The sequence below is a fragment of the Ambystoma mexicanum genome, chromosome 6q (genome assembly GCF_040938575.1).
Source record: "Ambystoma mexicanum isolate Mex_15411 chromosome 6q, UKY_AmexF1_1, whole genome shotgun sequence".
Lineage (NCBI taxonomy): Eukaryota > Metazoa > Chordata > Amphibia > Caudata > Ambystomatidae > Ambystoma > Ambystoma mexicanum.
The window spans coordinates 344,239,499-344,252,730 of NC_090937.1; positions in this window are offsets into that span (position 1 = coordinate 344,239,499).

A 13,232-nucleotide genomic window follows, 5' to 3' on the forward strand; every position below is an offset into this window, starting at 1 on the left:
CAAGAGCTTCTATCAATCTTTCTAACAATGGTGCAAGCTGTACTAGCATGCCATCTGAGCGCTGGAAGCCCCTCCTTTTCCACCGTGACAGACCTGAGTGTACTGTTGTCATTACTTAAGCAGAGTTGGACTTCACTGTTACCGCCTTCTCCTGATGTGCCTCAAATGCTAAAATCATGGCAGCCAATTCTGCACGGAAAAATGTGCTTGCAATTTTGCACTTTCTAGCTCTTCAAACTCTCCATTCTCTTTCGCCTTCATTACTGCTGTCCCACTATGTCTCTGTCCAGAATTTTGATTGATCGTCGATGAAGCATCAACAAAGAGAATTACGCCTCCTCCTAATGCGTTTTCTTTTACATGGGGCACGTCATCATAATAATCAGTGTAGTTAGTGCATTCATGTACATTATCTCCCACCTACACTGCTTCTGCTATAAATGTTGCAGGATTTACTATGCGGCACCTGATCATTTTGATCGATGGATGAGATATTATTAATTCATAGCCAAATGCTCTCTGTGTGGCCAACGTGCTTTTGGGATTTTCAAGATTAGCAAAAAGGGCATGTTGGATACATTGGGCCTCATTACGACCCTGGCGCTAATGGGTTAATGGCGCCGTAAAAGGCTGCGGCGCCGTTAGCTCATTAGCGCCTTACTACGAGGTCCCTTTGCGGGACCCGACCTGAACGGCTGGTCTAGACCAGCCGTTAAAGTAGGGACCCGCAAAGGGACCTTGGTGCTAAGTACGGTACTGCAATTTGCGGTACCGTACTTAGCGCCTTCCCAAGTCCCATTGAGCCCTATGGGGCAAAAATGGGAATGGGGAAGGGCTAATGTTCAATGGGGAATTACCGCCCCCCCAACCTTGGAATGGGGTGGTAATTCCCCATTGAACATTGGCGGATTCGTTACGATACCGGCACCAACCATGGTGCTAATAGCGCCATGGTTTAGCGCCAGTATCGTAATGAGGGCCATTATGTCACTGAACAGCCCATCTTTATATTGGATGAATTTTCAATTGCAAAAGCTACTGCACCCAATGCTTGTTCACATGGATAATGACCTCTCTTTACGGGATCCAAGATCCTGCTGAAAAAGGCCAGTGGTTTGTAGCCCTTCAAAGCTTTTTGCACAGGAACAGCCGTCATCACAATTCCATTTGAATGGGTAAACAGGAGAGAATCTTCATTATAATTTGGGATACCTAACACCTGTGCTTATTGCTTTTTCTGTTCATAAAATGCATCTGTCATTTCTCCTGTCTAATCAAGAACACTTTTATCTTTCTGTCATTCTTTGAGTCCCTTTAAGAGAGGCCAAACATATGTGCTGTAATCACAGCCCATGCACAGCAATAATCGCAGAGTCCCAAAAACGTCTGCAACTGTTTTATTGTCTTTGGCCGGGGCATTCTGGCAATAGCTTCTGCCCTTTCAGGGGTCACATTTCTTCCTCCGTTTGATATTATCTGGCCCAAGTACAATACTTCTTCCAGACAATATTGGAATTTCTCTTTGTCCACTTTGCACACTTTGTCAGCTAGTACTGTCAATAGTTTCACTGAGTTCTTCCTGAACTGTTCCTCTCTAGTACTGCAAACTAGTAAGTCATCCACATATTGTATACATGTGCTGTCTGTCTATACGTTTCCCAAGTCTATCTGTAGCACACTATTGAAGACACTAGGGGATTCACAGTACTCCTATGGGAGGCGACTGTGCTGTAATCTGATTCTGCGATAGGTAAACATAGTCATATTTTGCAAATCTTCATGCAGGGGAATAGAGAAAAAAGCATTTTTCAAGTTAATCACTGTAAAACATTGGGCTTTGGGTATTATGTTACATAATATTGTAGCTGGATTTGGCACCAATGGAAATTCTGCCTCAACAATATTAATCAAAGGGCGTAAATCCTGTATAACCCTCCAGGACCCTCATGTTGCCATTTTTACTGGGTACATGACAGTACTGCATGGCGATTCTGAAGGCCCTAAAATCCCTTGTTGAAAAAGGGTAGCAATAGTTTCATAGATACTCTCATTAGCTTCCTTTGGCATGGGATACTCTTTTATTGGTTAAATGGTACCTTTTTCAGTTAACTCCTTACTGCTCCTACTCCTTTCAATAGGCCGACATTGTGTGGACTGCTCGTCCACAATGAACTCGGCACATTTGCCAAATCTTCCTGATAAAATGATGGTACTTTTTTCACCAGTAATACTGTTTGGGAAGCTCCCTATTCTGTATTTGAAACGGATACATAATACAAATATAAAAGATCACCTCATTGTCTGAATAACCATCTTCAAACAGTTTGACATCAGTTAAGTCATACCAGCACCACTTGTAGAAACACTTCTGGGTTTAGTGGCACCTCTGCTTGTGCTTTCTGGCTATAAAATTCCCTCCCGAATTCTTGTACATTCACATAATGAATACCTGGTGTTGAACATATTATCCCTTCTTCAGTGAACAAAATGGTCATGTTTAATTTGCTCATCAATTCTCACCCCAATATGTTAACCTGTGTTGTTTGAGAACATAATAATGGTATAGCCATCTCATGATCTCCTATCGTTACGGTCAATTTATCTATAAAAGGAAACATCATAATAGCCCCAGAGAATCAGTGGGTCCATCGATATTCCTGACATTGGAAATGTCCCCTCTCTAACACAAAATCCCGTTGCCGCAGTGTCAACAAAGAAGCAAAAAGACTTGTCGTCTATTTTTACCCCCACCGGTGGTTCCTCTTTTGGGTCTGGGGTAATCGATAGAATGGGGCAAATCAAGTCGCTATGTGGGCTGTCCTATTGTGAGTAGATGTTCAGTCCTTTTACAGTGAAGGGATTCCCTCCCACTGCTGCCACACCCCCTACTATGGGTACCAGGTGTGCCTGCGGCAATACGTTTGAGTCCCACTGGGCTATTATATTCTGCCGTACTTGCGGTTTTACCTGTGTTTGCTGTATCTAAGGTTGTGTCGCTTGCTGTGGTTGTTGCATTTGAAGCTTCACTGCCTGCTGTGTTTGCTGTATTTGCTGAGCCTGTGTCTGTGCTGGTAAATACTCTGGGCCTCACCACAAGTTTGGACTCAGTCCTTAAAGGCAGCTGTAATACTATTACTGGCACATTTATGGGTTAGCCAAATCTCGAGTTGGGCGGTAGGTGCCAGTTTTGCCTCCAGCTTTTTGCTGGAGGTAAAAATGTGCACTTACCACCTGCTTTTGGCAGTTTTCGGTGCTATTACTGCTGGCACAATTACTGCCGGTGGTAGAAGCGCCACCCAACCCCATTGGCTCCTATGGACCCAATGGGGAATGGGGATTTACCGCCCCTCGCAACTCGGGATCCAGCGTAAAAATTGAGCTGGACCAAGTTGCAATAACTCACATTGCATTGGGCAGTACCCCGGCACAATTAGCGCTGGGATACCGCCCAACTTGTAATGAGGCCCAGTGTATAATCTTGGCCATTGTAATCTTGTTGTGCAGCACTATATGGCGGTGGATATGCTGACCCCCCTCTTTTTACAAATTGCTTCCAGTTTTGTTGCATTCCCCCCCTATATCTGCAAACCCTTGCAATGTATCTGAGTTTTCCAACACTGTGGTCCTACTCCCCCAAATCATGGTTGTCCTATGTTAAACCCTCCTGGCTGTGGTGCTTGGAACCCAAACCCTCTTCCTCTGGGTGTAAACCCACTCCCCCGGGATAATATATACTCTCCTCTTCCCATAGAATTGCCATTCCACCCTTGCTGTGTTTGCTTCTGTTCCTGTGAACTCTTGTCTTCTGTACTAATTTCAGTTCATCCACTTTTCCTTCCCCTCAACTTTATTTCTGTCTTTCTCTTGTTTTAATCGACAGTGATGAACAATGTTCAATTGTATCTCGGGCCATGGTTTTGTCTCAATCCCCACAACTTTCTTTGGTTGCCTCTGTACTTCTTCGGGGAGTCCCTGACTTAAAATATGATAGCAAATGGTTGTATTTTTGTCCCATGTTTCCCTTGTTTCTAATCACCAGTTCTGTTTTATATCCTGTATGTTAGCGGGTGGGTACTAATACAGCCCCATTTTTCGCGTCACGATTTCACTCATGTCTGATCTGTCTGGAAACTGTATTCCGGGTACCCTCCAAACATTGGCTCAGCAATTATTAAAAGGTGCCCCATCATGTCTGGTGTTCTGTGCTGTCACCTCAGGGTAAGTGGTTTCAGTACTCACCACCCTTAGCTAGGTTTGGGTCCAAGCTTGGCAGGTCTGGAGAGGATCACCAGAGGTATGATTGCCACCTTGATTAAACTTCAAAGTGCTCAGGTGCTGCGGGTGCAGATGCAGGTCCAGTTTACACAGGGAGCAATATCTCTCATCTAGGTTGAAGAACAATGGAAGCACCAATGCAGCTGGTCTCAGGGCTCAAGAAGGAATGTGGGAAATGGCCTACAGCAACCGTCACTGTTGCAGAGTGATGCAGGAGCACCCAACTCTCGCAGTCAGATGCATACCTCTCTCTCGTGGTCCAAAGCAGCTGTGAAAAAGTGCTTTGCAGTGCAAGCTACGATTCCCCAAAGTTTTGAGGTAAAACTTGACGTGACGACACACCTGCATGGGTGCCAATGTTCGAGCTGGACAGTCTGCTGGATGGCCCAGGAATACTTCCGAACAGGCTCTTTTGCAGGGCAACCTGGAGGTGTCGAGAGTTATTGGTCCCACCACTCCAAGCGGTTGAAGCACCAGTACAGGTCTTCTGAGATCAAGTTGTAAGCAGGGCTGTTCCGTGTGGTCCTTGGGTCTGCTCGTCTCTTTGGAATACTTAGCTCCGTTTACACGACAATTTGGACCTGTTGCTGATCTGTGGGTCTGCATTCAGGACACGTCCTCATATACAAAATATGGAGATCTGCCCCACTCATGCATGCCAGCAGTGGTCCCTCTTGTGCACACCAAACATCCTGGCACCAGTAGTGTGAATTGGTACCAGACTGTCCCAGCCCACCTCCTGGGTACCCACACACATGACCTGCAATAGCCCGTAAAAGAAGCGGCTTTCCTTGGCAACTGCATCCCCAAATAAGGGATTCCGGGTCACAAAGACCAGGGGGAAGGCCAACTGACAAAATGGCCAAAGGAGTAGACAAAAAACCTCGTGGCACGGACATGACGGACACTAGCCACAGTCATGAGCTAAATGCAGTAAGCACGTTATGGCTCAGTAAAAAGTTATATCATTACAGGAAAAAGCTTCTGCTGCCACCAGTCCACTCTGAGGCACATTGTCCAAAATATCCTTAGTGGATGACTAGGGCCAGAAAACACAAGGACCCCATTACGCAGCACAGTAATGTACTTTGTGCAATGATAACATTTTACCGATTGTGGCAACAAAGTCGAAAGACTAAGAGAAACAAAGTTTCTTACTAGTACTGACTGGTCAGTTTCTCCATAACGATGAGTGAAAGCCCAGTGGAATGCAGTTGGTAATTTGGTCATAATAAAAATCTTCCCTAATACTCTGCCTTTCTGTAATAACGGGAATTGTGTCAGTCCACTTCGGTGCAGGCACATCCATACCCTTTATCTTCATTGGCGTTGCTGCCATTCAAACTTTTTTATGGTCTGGTAGATAGATCCCTTTATTTATATATGGTGTTTTCCTGTCTGGACTCATTGGACATCTCTCTGTGAGTAAAGGATACCTTATGGTCTCTATTACTCTGCCCTCCAAGTCTATCAAATCTATTTCTCTCCCCACAGGAGCACTTGTAGAAGGTGCTTGTATAGCTTCCTTGTCCCCACTTTCATTGTGACTGTCTTTCCTCTTCGTCCCCGTCTTCATCCTCCTCTTCTTCCTCAAAATCTAAGGGGATCTCTCACATACGTCCCACTCACTATCTCCTGCAATACGTCTCTTCCCATACCTTAAAGAGACTTCCCCCCAACTCTCTTTTCTGCTTATTCTGTTTCGCCTGCTCTTACTGGAGCTTTCATTGTTCCTTCTTGTAACGTCTCTCCTTTCTCTGTCAGTGTATGTCTGCTAATCATGTCATCAACTTCCTTTCAGCGTCCCTCCCTCTCTCTCTTCTTCTCGTTTTCTTTCTCTTTCTCTATCTTCCTAATTTCTTTCTCTTTTGCTCTCTTCCTCACATTTCCTTTCTCTCTCTTCCTCCAACCTCCTCTCCTTGTCTGCCTCCTGTCGCTTTCCATCCTCTAATGCTTACTCTTTAGAAACACCTATGCATTTTCCATCAAGTTTGAGTATTATTTGGCCTCCTATCCATTTGTCTGATACAATTGTCGTACCATCCCCTTCTCCCTGCATGCCTCTCACTCATTGACCTTCCTCCTCTGCTTCTGTTAGTTTCGCTTACAAACTATGTCCCACGTCATATTCTACTTGTTGCAACAATGGTCTTTGTTGGTTGACTTTTTCTCCCCTTATGTTCTTGTCATCACTATACACTGGGGCAGATATTTGGAGTTGGTATATCCTGCAGCAGCTTTTATTGGATATAGTCCCTGTACAGTCGAGGGCAGGACACTTGTTAGAAGAGGAGGAGGAGGCGGTAGAGGAGGAGGCATTGGTGGTGTACGCCCTTCGTCATGCTGGTTAAGCATCCATTCTTTCTTTCTCGGTTCCTCCAACTCTTCCTAAAACATTTTCCACAGTTTGAGAATACTTAATCTGTCCCGTAACTGTTTCCCATTATTGGTGGCATGTAAATATGTGCACATGTGTTGCAGCAACTCTTTCTAATGAGTACCATCTTGAGGCCATGGCTTAAATGTTTTGCTGGCCATATCTTTAACCCACTGAATGTGGCATTTCATTGTCTTATCTTTGTATCTGGGAAGTGACTTGCAGAAATGAACAATGGGAGTGGCTGTGTCATGGATTTAACACTACATCACAATATGAGCGTAAACAAAAGGATACAGATCTATGACCACCTTAAAGAATACAAGTGATGAGGGCAGCCTCCTGGTCTTGAGGATTCAAGAAACGGCTCGAGTAGAACGATCTGGTCAAAATGAGACCTTCCAATTTATGACACTCTATGACTGTCTTTATTCCACAGTCAGAGGGAGGAATCAATGGAAAGGGCAGGAAACACAAAACACTCGCCAGGCTGTGAGAGTAATAAGGAATATGTCAGTATACAATCAGACTGTTGGATCCTATCACTATATGAAGTATAAAGTAACCACTAACCTGTTGGCGTATGTAAACTTCAGACCAAGTCCGTCACAGAAAACACCATGTCAATTCCAGAGGACAACAACGTCAGGGAAGGAAGGTTAGTATAGAAAACTAATCGCGAACGGCATGAGGGCCACGCTAGTACCAGGTTGGTGCACAACTGGATAGCGTCCATGAAGTCCTGTGCGCATGTAAACACAGTAAAAATAGGAGAAAGTTAATTGGTGTGTAGTAGTTCTTGATGGTAGAAAGTATCCAATGCCCTTGAAACAGAATATAGACAGTTCTCCGGAAGTAATCAAAGCTGGTAATATCTTGCGCTGTGAAAGAGGAGAAGGAGCACTAACACAGAGAATAGGAGGAAATTAGGCTCGTAGATTTTATATTTGTAGATCTTTGACTGTCAATGCAACCGCCGTGTAAACGTGGCTAAGATACGTAGTCTGGAAAGGCCATTGTGTCAGCGCGGCTGAAATACTGAAAACCGGAGCAGCCGCCTTGCAACTGTGTCAATGCGGCTGAAAGTAAATAAAGAAACCACGCTAGCTTCTGCGAGTCTCACAGGACGGCAGAGTAGAGTGCCAATACAAGAGCAGCCTAGCACGGAAACTGGGGAGCGAGGATCCACTTTGAATAACCAGGAAGCGGAAGGAATCGAAGTCTCCCTTCAGGGAAGGGAGGCAAAAATCAAGGAAGTACCACTTAGGATCAAGCAGCAAATGGCCCAAATGGAATCCGAAAAAACTGTTGAAGGTAACAGATCCGCTGGAACGAAGCTTCAAGAAGAAGAAAACACTATAGCAACTCAATCAGAAGCAGCGAGCGAAAATCCACAATGCTGCTAAATAGGTCGTAGAAGATCACATGATTAGAAACAGCACACGTGACAGTAACTGCGTGAATAAGGAAAACGCTGCTTTCCTGGCAAGGAATCAAACAATCTCCATCTCGTATAGAACGGTCTAGCTGTTCTATGTGTGAAATGAGAACCCTGAAGGTGAGGAGCCGTGGGCACAACTGAAACAGGAGTGACAGGCGTGACAGTACCACCCCCTAAAGGGACCCCTTCTAGTGTGGAATCGATGTAACAATGCAGGGGCATGAATATTGGACAATGGCTCCCAGGACCTTGAGCCCGTAACACTTCCAATCCTCTAGGTAGTAAGGCTTACCAAAGCGCATACGCATGTCCAGGATGCCTTTCACCTCATACTCGTCAGAACCACACACCGAAACTGCCAAAGGGTGAATAGGTAATCTAGTAATGGAAGAGCATGGTTTAATGAGGGAAACGTGAAAGACCGGGTGCACACACCAGCGTTGTGGCAGTTCCAGGCGGACCGCCGCAGGATTTATCACATGGGTCACCACATAAGGACCAACAAATCTTTTCCCGGGTATCTTTAGGTGTTTGGTTGACAGCCAGACTTTCATACACGTACGATAGGTAGGGGCTGGTACTGTATGCGCGTCCGCATAGGCTTTTGAACTCTCCTGGGCCCGTGTAAGATGCTGTTTGGTCTTGGCATGCAGTACAGTGAGGTCCCTGATGTTACTAGCTGCAGCTGGATTGTTCATAGAGAGCTATGGATCCAGAGGAACAGACCTGGGATGTTGCCCATATAGTGCATAAAAGGGTGTAGTACCAGTTGATGAATGCAAAGAATTGTTTTAAGCAAATTCAGCAGATGGTAGCATCGAGAGCCAAGTGGATTGGAATTGGAGACACAAACACTGCAGGTATTGTTCCATGGTACTGTTAACCCTTTCTGTCTGCCCATCTGTCTGAGGGTGATATGAACTAGACATCCTGTCATCAATCAGTAAAGCAGAACTCAATGCTTTCCAAAAATGAGAGGCAAACTGCAAACCCCTGTCGGTGATTACAATGAACGGTAGGCCAAAAACTGGAACACATTCCGCATTAACAAATCAGCCAATACAGGAGCTGTGGGTACTCCCATGCAAGGAACAAAAAGGGATATTTTAGTGAAATAGTCCACCACGACCCATATGGTGTCAAACCCTTGGATCCGAGGAAGTTCGACCACAAAATTCACCGATATCATATACCATGGTTTGTGCAGCACCTGTAGTGGACGTGAAGTAGGAGAATGGGAAAACACCCTCCCGCCAGTCTCATCCAGACCATGGCCTAAGGGATCAAGGCCCAAGCACCCCCCACGAGAGGAGTTCGAACAATTTCCTTCCTTACCAGATGACAAAGTATCCTGCTTCAAAGGCATACACATACGAGGAGCATGCCCACTAGCACGCCCTGGTCAGGCCGACGCCTGCGCCATGGACCAGCTCGATTAGACACCAACCACAAAAATCATCATCGTTAGAGATGCCATGACGACATAGCCAACAGACAAGAACACACGTGCCACCATGCACACCGGTCACTCACACACCAACCCACACGAAGAATATACTCAGTGCTATGACGTAGCGGACTGACATACCCACGGACATGCATTGTTGTTATTTTTCACATAGGCCTTCTACAGCAGTGCAGAAACGCAAGACACCTGAAGAGCTTGTGTATATGCTTGCTGATGCTTTCTCGCTACCTATCCCTATGAAGACGCCACCATGTATACCTAATGCTGCGTATTACACTCTGTCATCCCACGACCTCCATAGTATGGATTATGTACCGCCACCCACGAACTAGGCCCAAGTAGGCCGCAAGCAAGAGTCCCCAGGCAGGAGCCTCGCAAACCAAAAATCATCCCGAGACAAAAATGCAAGTGCTGACCATGCAGAACGAGCCCCCAACGAGAGCTCATAGCCAAGGCCACGATGTTGCAACCCACATGCCGTGCTCCCAGCGCCAAGGTTAAACCTGCCGGTGCCAAGCCATCAGAGCCGAAAAACACAAATCTAATACTCACAATTCTGCTCCAGCTACGGTCTCCCCACACGTGACCAAGCCGAACTGACAAGATGCCAAGCTCACGAGACAGAAAGTCGCCAGGGTCCCACGTCTGGGACACAGTTTGCAACGACGAAGCAACAAGTTGGACACCTACAGCGATGGCAAAGACATGCTCACCAGCCCTTAAGCAAACCTTTCCATAGTTGCACATTGTTGCCAATGCCAGGTACACCGTGAGCTGGGAACGGCGATGGTCCCAGGCTTGGGGGCTTGCGGGAGAACCAATCAGAATACAGGGGGCTCATCACTGATACCATTACTCTTAGCCAATCACCAAGGGTCCCCTTGTAACAATTCCGATGTAGCAACTGTTAGGGACAGCCCAAGTGTACCACCTGACCCGTCCTTATCCACTAACATTTCCTACCATAGGGTAACTATACTAACCCTAGCACTCTAACTAACTAACTAACTAACTAAGGAGTTTCTTATATAGCACAATCACTCACCCAAAGGTCTCAGGGCGCTTACATGAACGAATACAAACACATAACACTAAAATGCCAGAAAGGAGAGAAGAGAGTAGCCGCCATGGGTCATGGCGACTCATATGTCCTGAGGGGTAGCCAGTGAAACTTACGGCACCAGGTGGGGATTTAAGCATCAAAAAGAAAGGTCTTAAGACGTATTCTGAATTGTTGCAGTGTCGTGGACTGTTTAAGAGGAAGAGGGATTGTGTTCCAGTTCTTAGGGCCCCAGGCCACAAAATTTGCTTCACCCAGTTTCTTCCAACCCGAAGTGGCGATAGGTTTTGTGATGATTTTCCAAGGTGACGCAAGTAGCATGTCATACTGCTGTAAAAAGGGCCTGCGACCCCCACTAAAGACGAGAGCCTCTACGGATGCATACGGTCTGAGCGCATCCCTGCTGTTACTTTAATAAACAGCAGTTATTACCCTGCACTTGGGTGTGTCTCATACTCCTTTTGGGATGCGGGAGGAGTTGGGGCCTCCCCAGCCCTTGAGGTCCGTGGACGGCTCTGCCGGGCCCTGGGAAAATCACCCCAACAAGTTGGAGGCACTGCTGAGATCTGTTTGAGGTCTATTACCCTGAGAGCATCGTTCCAAGGCCTCTTGCAACAAGGCAACCCGGCAGCGCGGCCCCGTCTGCCGTTGCCCCTTTTGAGGACTACAGGACCATCGCGGAACTGCGAGAAGACCGTACAGCGCAATCCGGATATTGGCCCTCGGGAGCCGACTTGAGAAGTATCCCGCCCGCGGTTGGCGATTGTCCAGACGTGGGGAGGTGGCGAGCTGCTTTGCAGGGGTGCACACGGTCGAGCAGCCCCGGCTCACGAGGACTTGGTGAGTATGACACGGCCAACCAGCAATGTAATGTTGTGTGGGAGGGGGGAGGAATTGTGATAAGGGTGGCGGGAGGTGTTTACAGTGTGTTGCAGAAGATTTGATTAAGAAGTGGTGATAGACGAGTGAGCGGTAGTAGGACAGGCACGAGGGCCATCTTCTACCACGCCACGAAGTAAAATGGGTGGAGCCGAAAGGCACCACGTGTGGTTGTTGGAAGGAACTGATTTGTCCAGATCGCAGGCACCTGTAGGGGAGGGGTGTGGCTTTCCTATGCATTGACGTTATAGATCAATTAATAGACGAGGATTCCTACTAATTGAGTGCTGAAGCACGTTAGGTAGATGAAGTTTTCTGCAGGAGGTAGCTAGTTTTGTTCCCAAGTGCGGAAGACGATTGGCTGGTTAAGCTCCCCGAGGGAGGGGGCGTATCACACGCGAGGCGACGCAGTGTGCGCAGTCCGATTGTAATAAATAATTGATTGTTGCATCCTCCACTCTTGGCGAGGTGGGAAGACAGCTGTGGGGTTTACGGGGGACAAGAGGGTTAAAACATATCACGTGCTCTTTGATCTTATAAAGGTTTCTTACCGGTAATAGTTTACAGAAGTTGGTGACGTCACCCGTAGGGCTTGTCTAGGACACTGCGACCATCTTGTGTTGATCAAGGCGTAGCCGGGGGACAGGAAGTGGGAAAGGGCGGGACAGAAGGGGAGAGGAGGCCGCGCACGGAGAACACCGCCAGAACTCGATAAGGGAGGGGCGAAAAAGGGAGAGGTGACCGCGCACGGAGAACGTGGTTACGCTCAGCAAGGGGGTTGAGAAAGGGGAGGGAGAGGTTTGACGAAGAAGGGAAGGTGGGGCAGCTGTAAAAGCACACCACACAGGGAACGCAGCCGCACGGGGCATCGTGCGCCATGGCCGCAGGGGGCCATACTAGTGACATCAAGGGGAAAAAATAATAAAAGAGAAGGAACTGTATATTTGCAATTGTATTACTTTTCAGCAGACAGTCGGAAGTCCCCAGTTTACGGGGCCAGGTAAAAAAGGTTGATATTGGGAAAAAGAAAATTGTAACATGGCCACATACTACGGGTCGGGGTCTGGAGTGAGAGGGAATGCTTTATCTACGCCCCTTCAGCACATTTGCACGTCTCTATCACCACATAAGGAGAAAATTATAAAGTACAGAATTGACTGGACACAAGGGACAGACAACAAAATACTAACACCGTGGCCGCCTAATGGCAGCTTTGACTCATACACCCAACACTCGCTATTGACATACATACACAACACCTACAAAGGAAAGAAATTAGCTCACCATATAGAAATGTTTAACTTATGGAAGATGTTGCAGGGAGCCAGGCCGGGGGCAATGGGAATGTTTACCATGGAAGGGGCAACAGAGGAGAAAGGGAGCAAAGAAACAAAGGAGGGTAAAGAGGAGAAGGAGAACGGAGGGGGCATGAGCACGGCGAGCAGCAATGCACTATGTGCAGGAGAGGGCAAGAGGGAGAAAGAAGGATCGGTTACAGTATCAGAAGCAAAGGTGGAAAAGGAAGGGACAGACGATATGCCTCTGGCAAAAGTAGTAAAGAAGGAAGAAGGAGGGTTGTACCCAGTAACAGAGTTAAGAGAAGCCGCCAGACAACAATTAACAGCTGCTGAGGGATACTCAAACCCCGCGTGCAGCCCTCCACCATACGCTCCTACAGATAGCTACCGGAGGGGGGCGGTGGCAACGGACACGATAGACTCAAGCACAACTC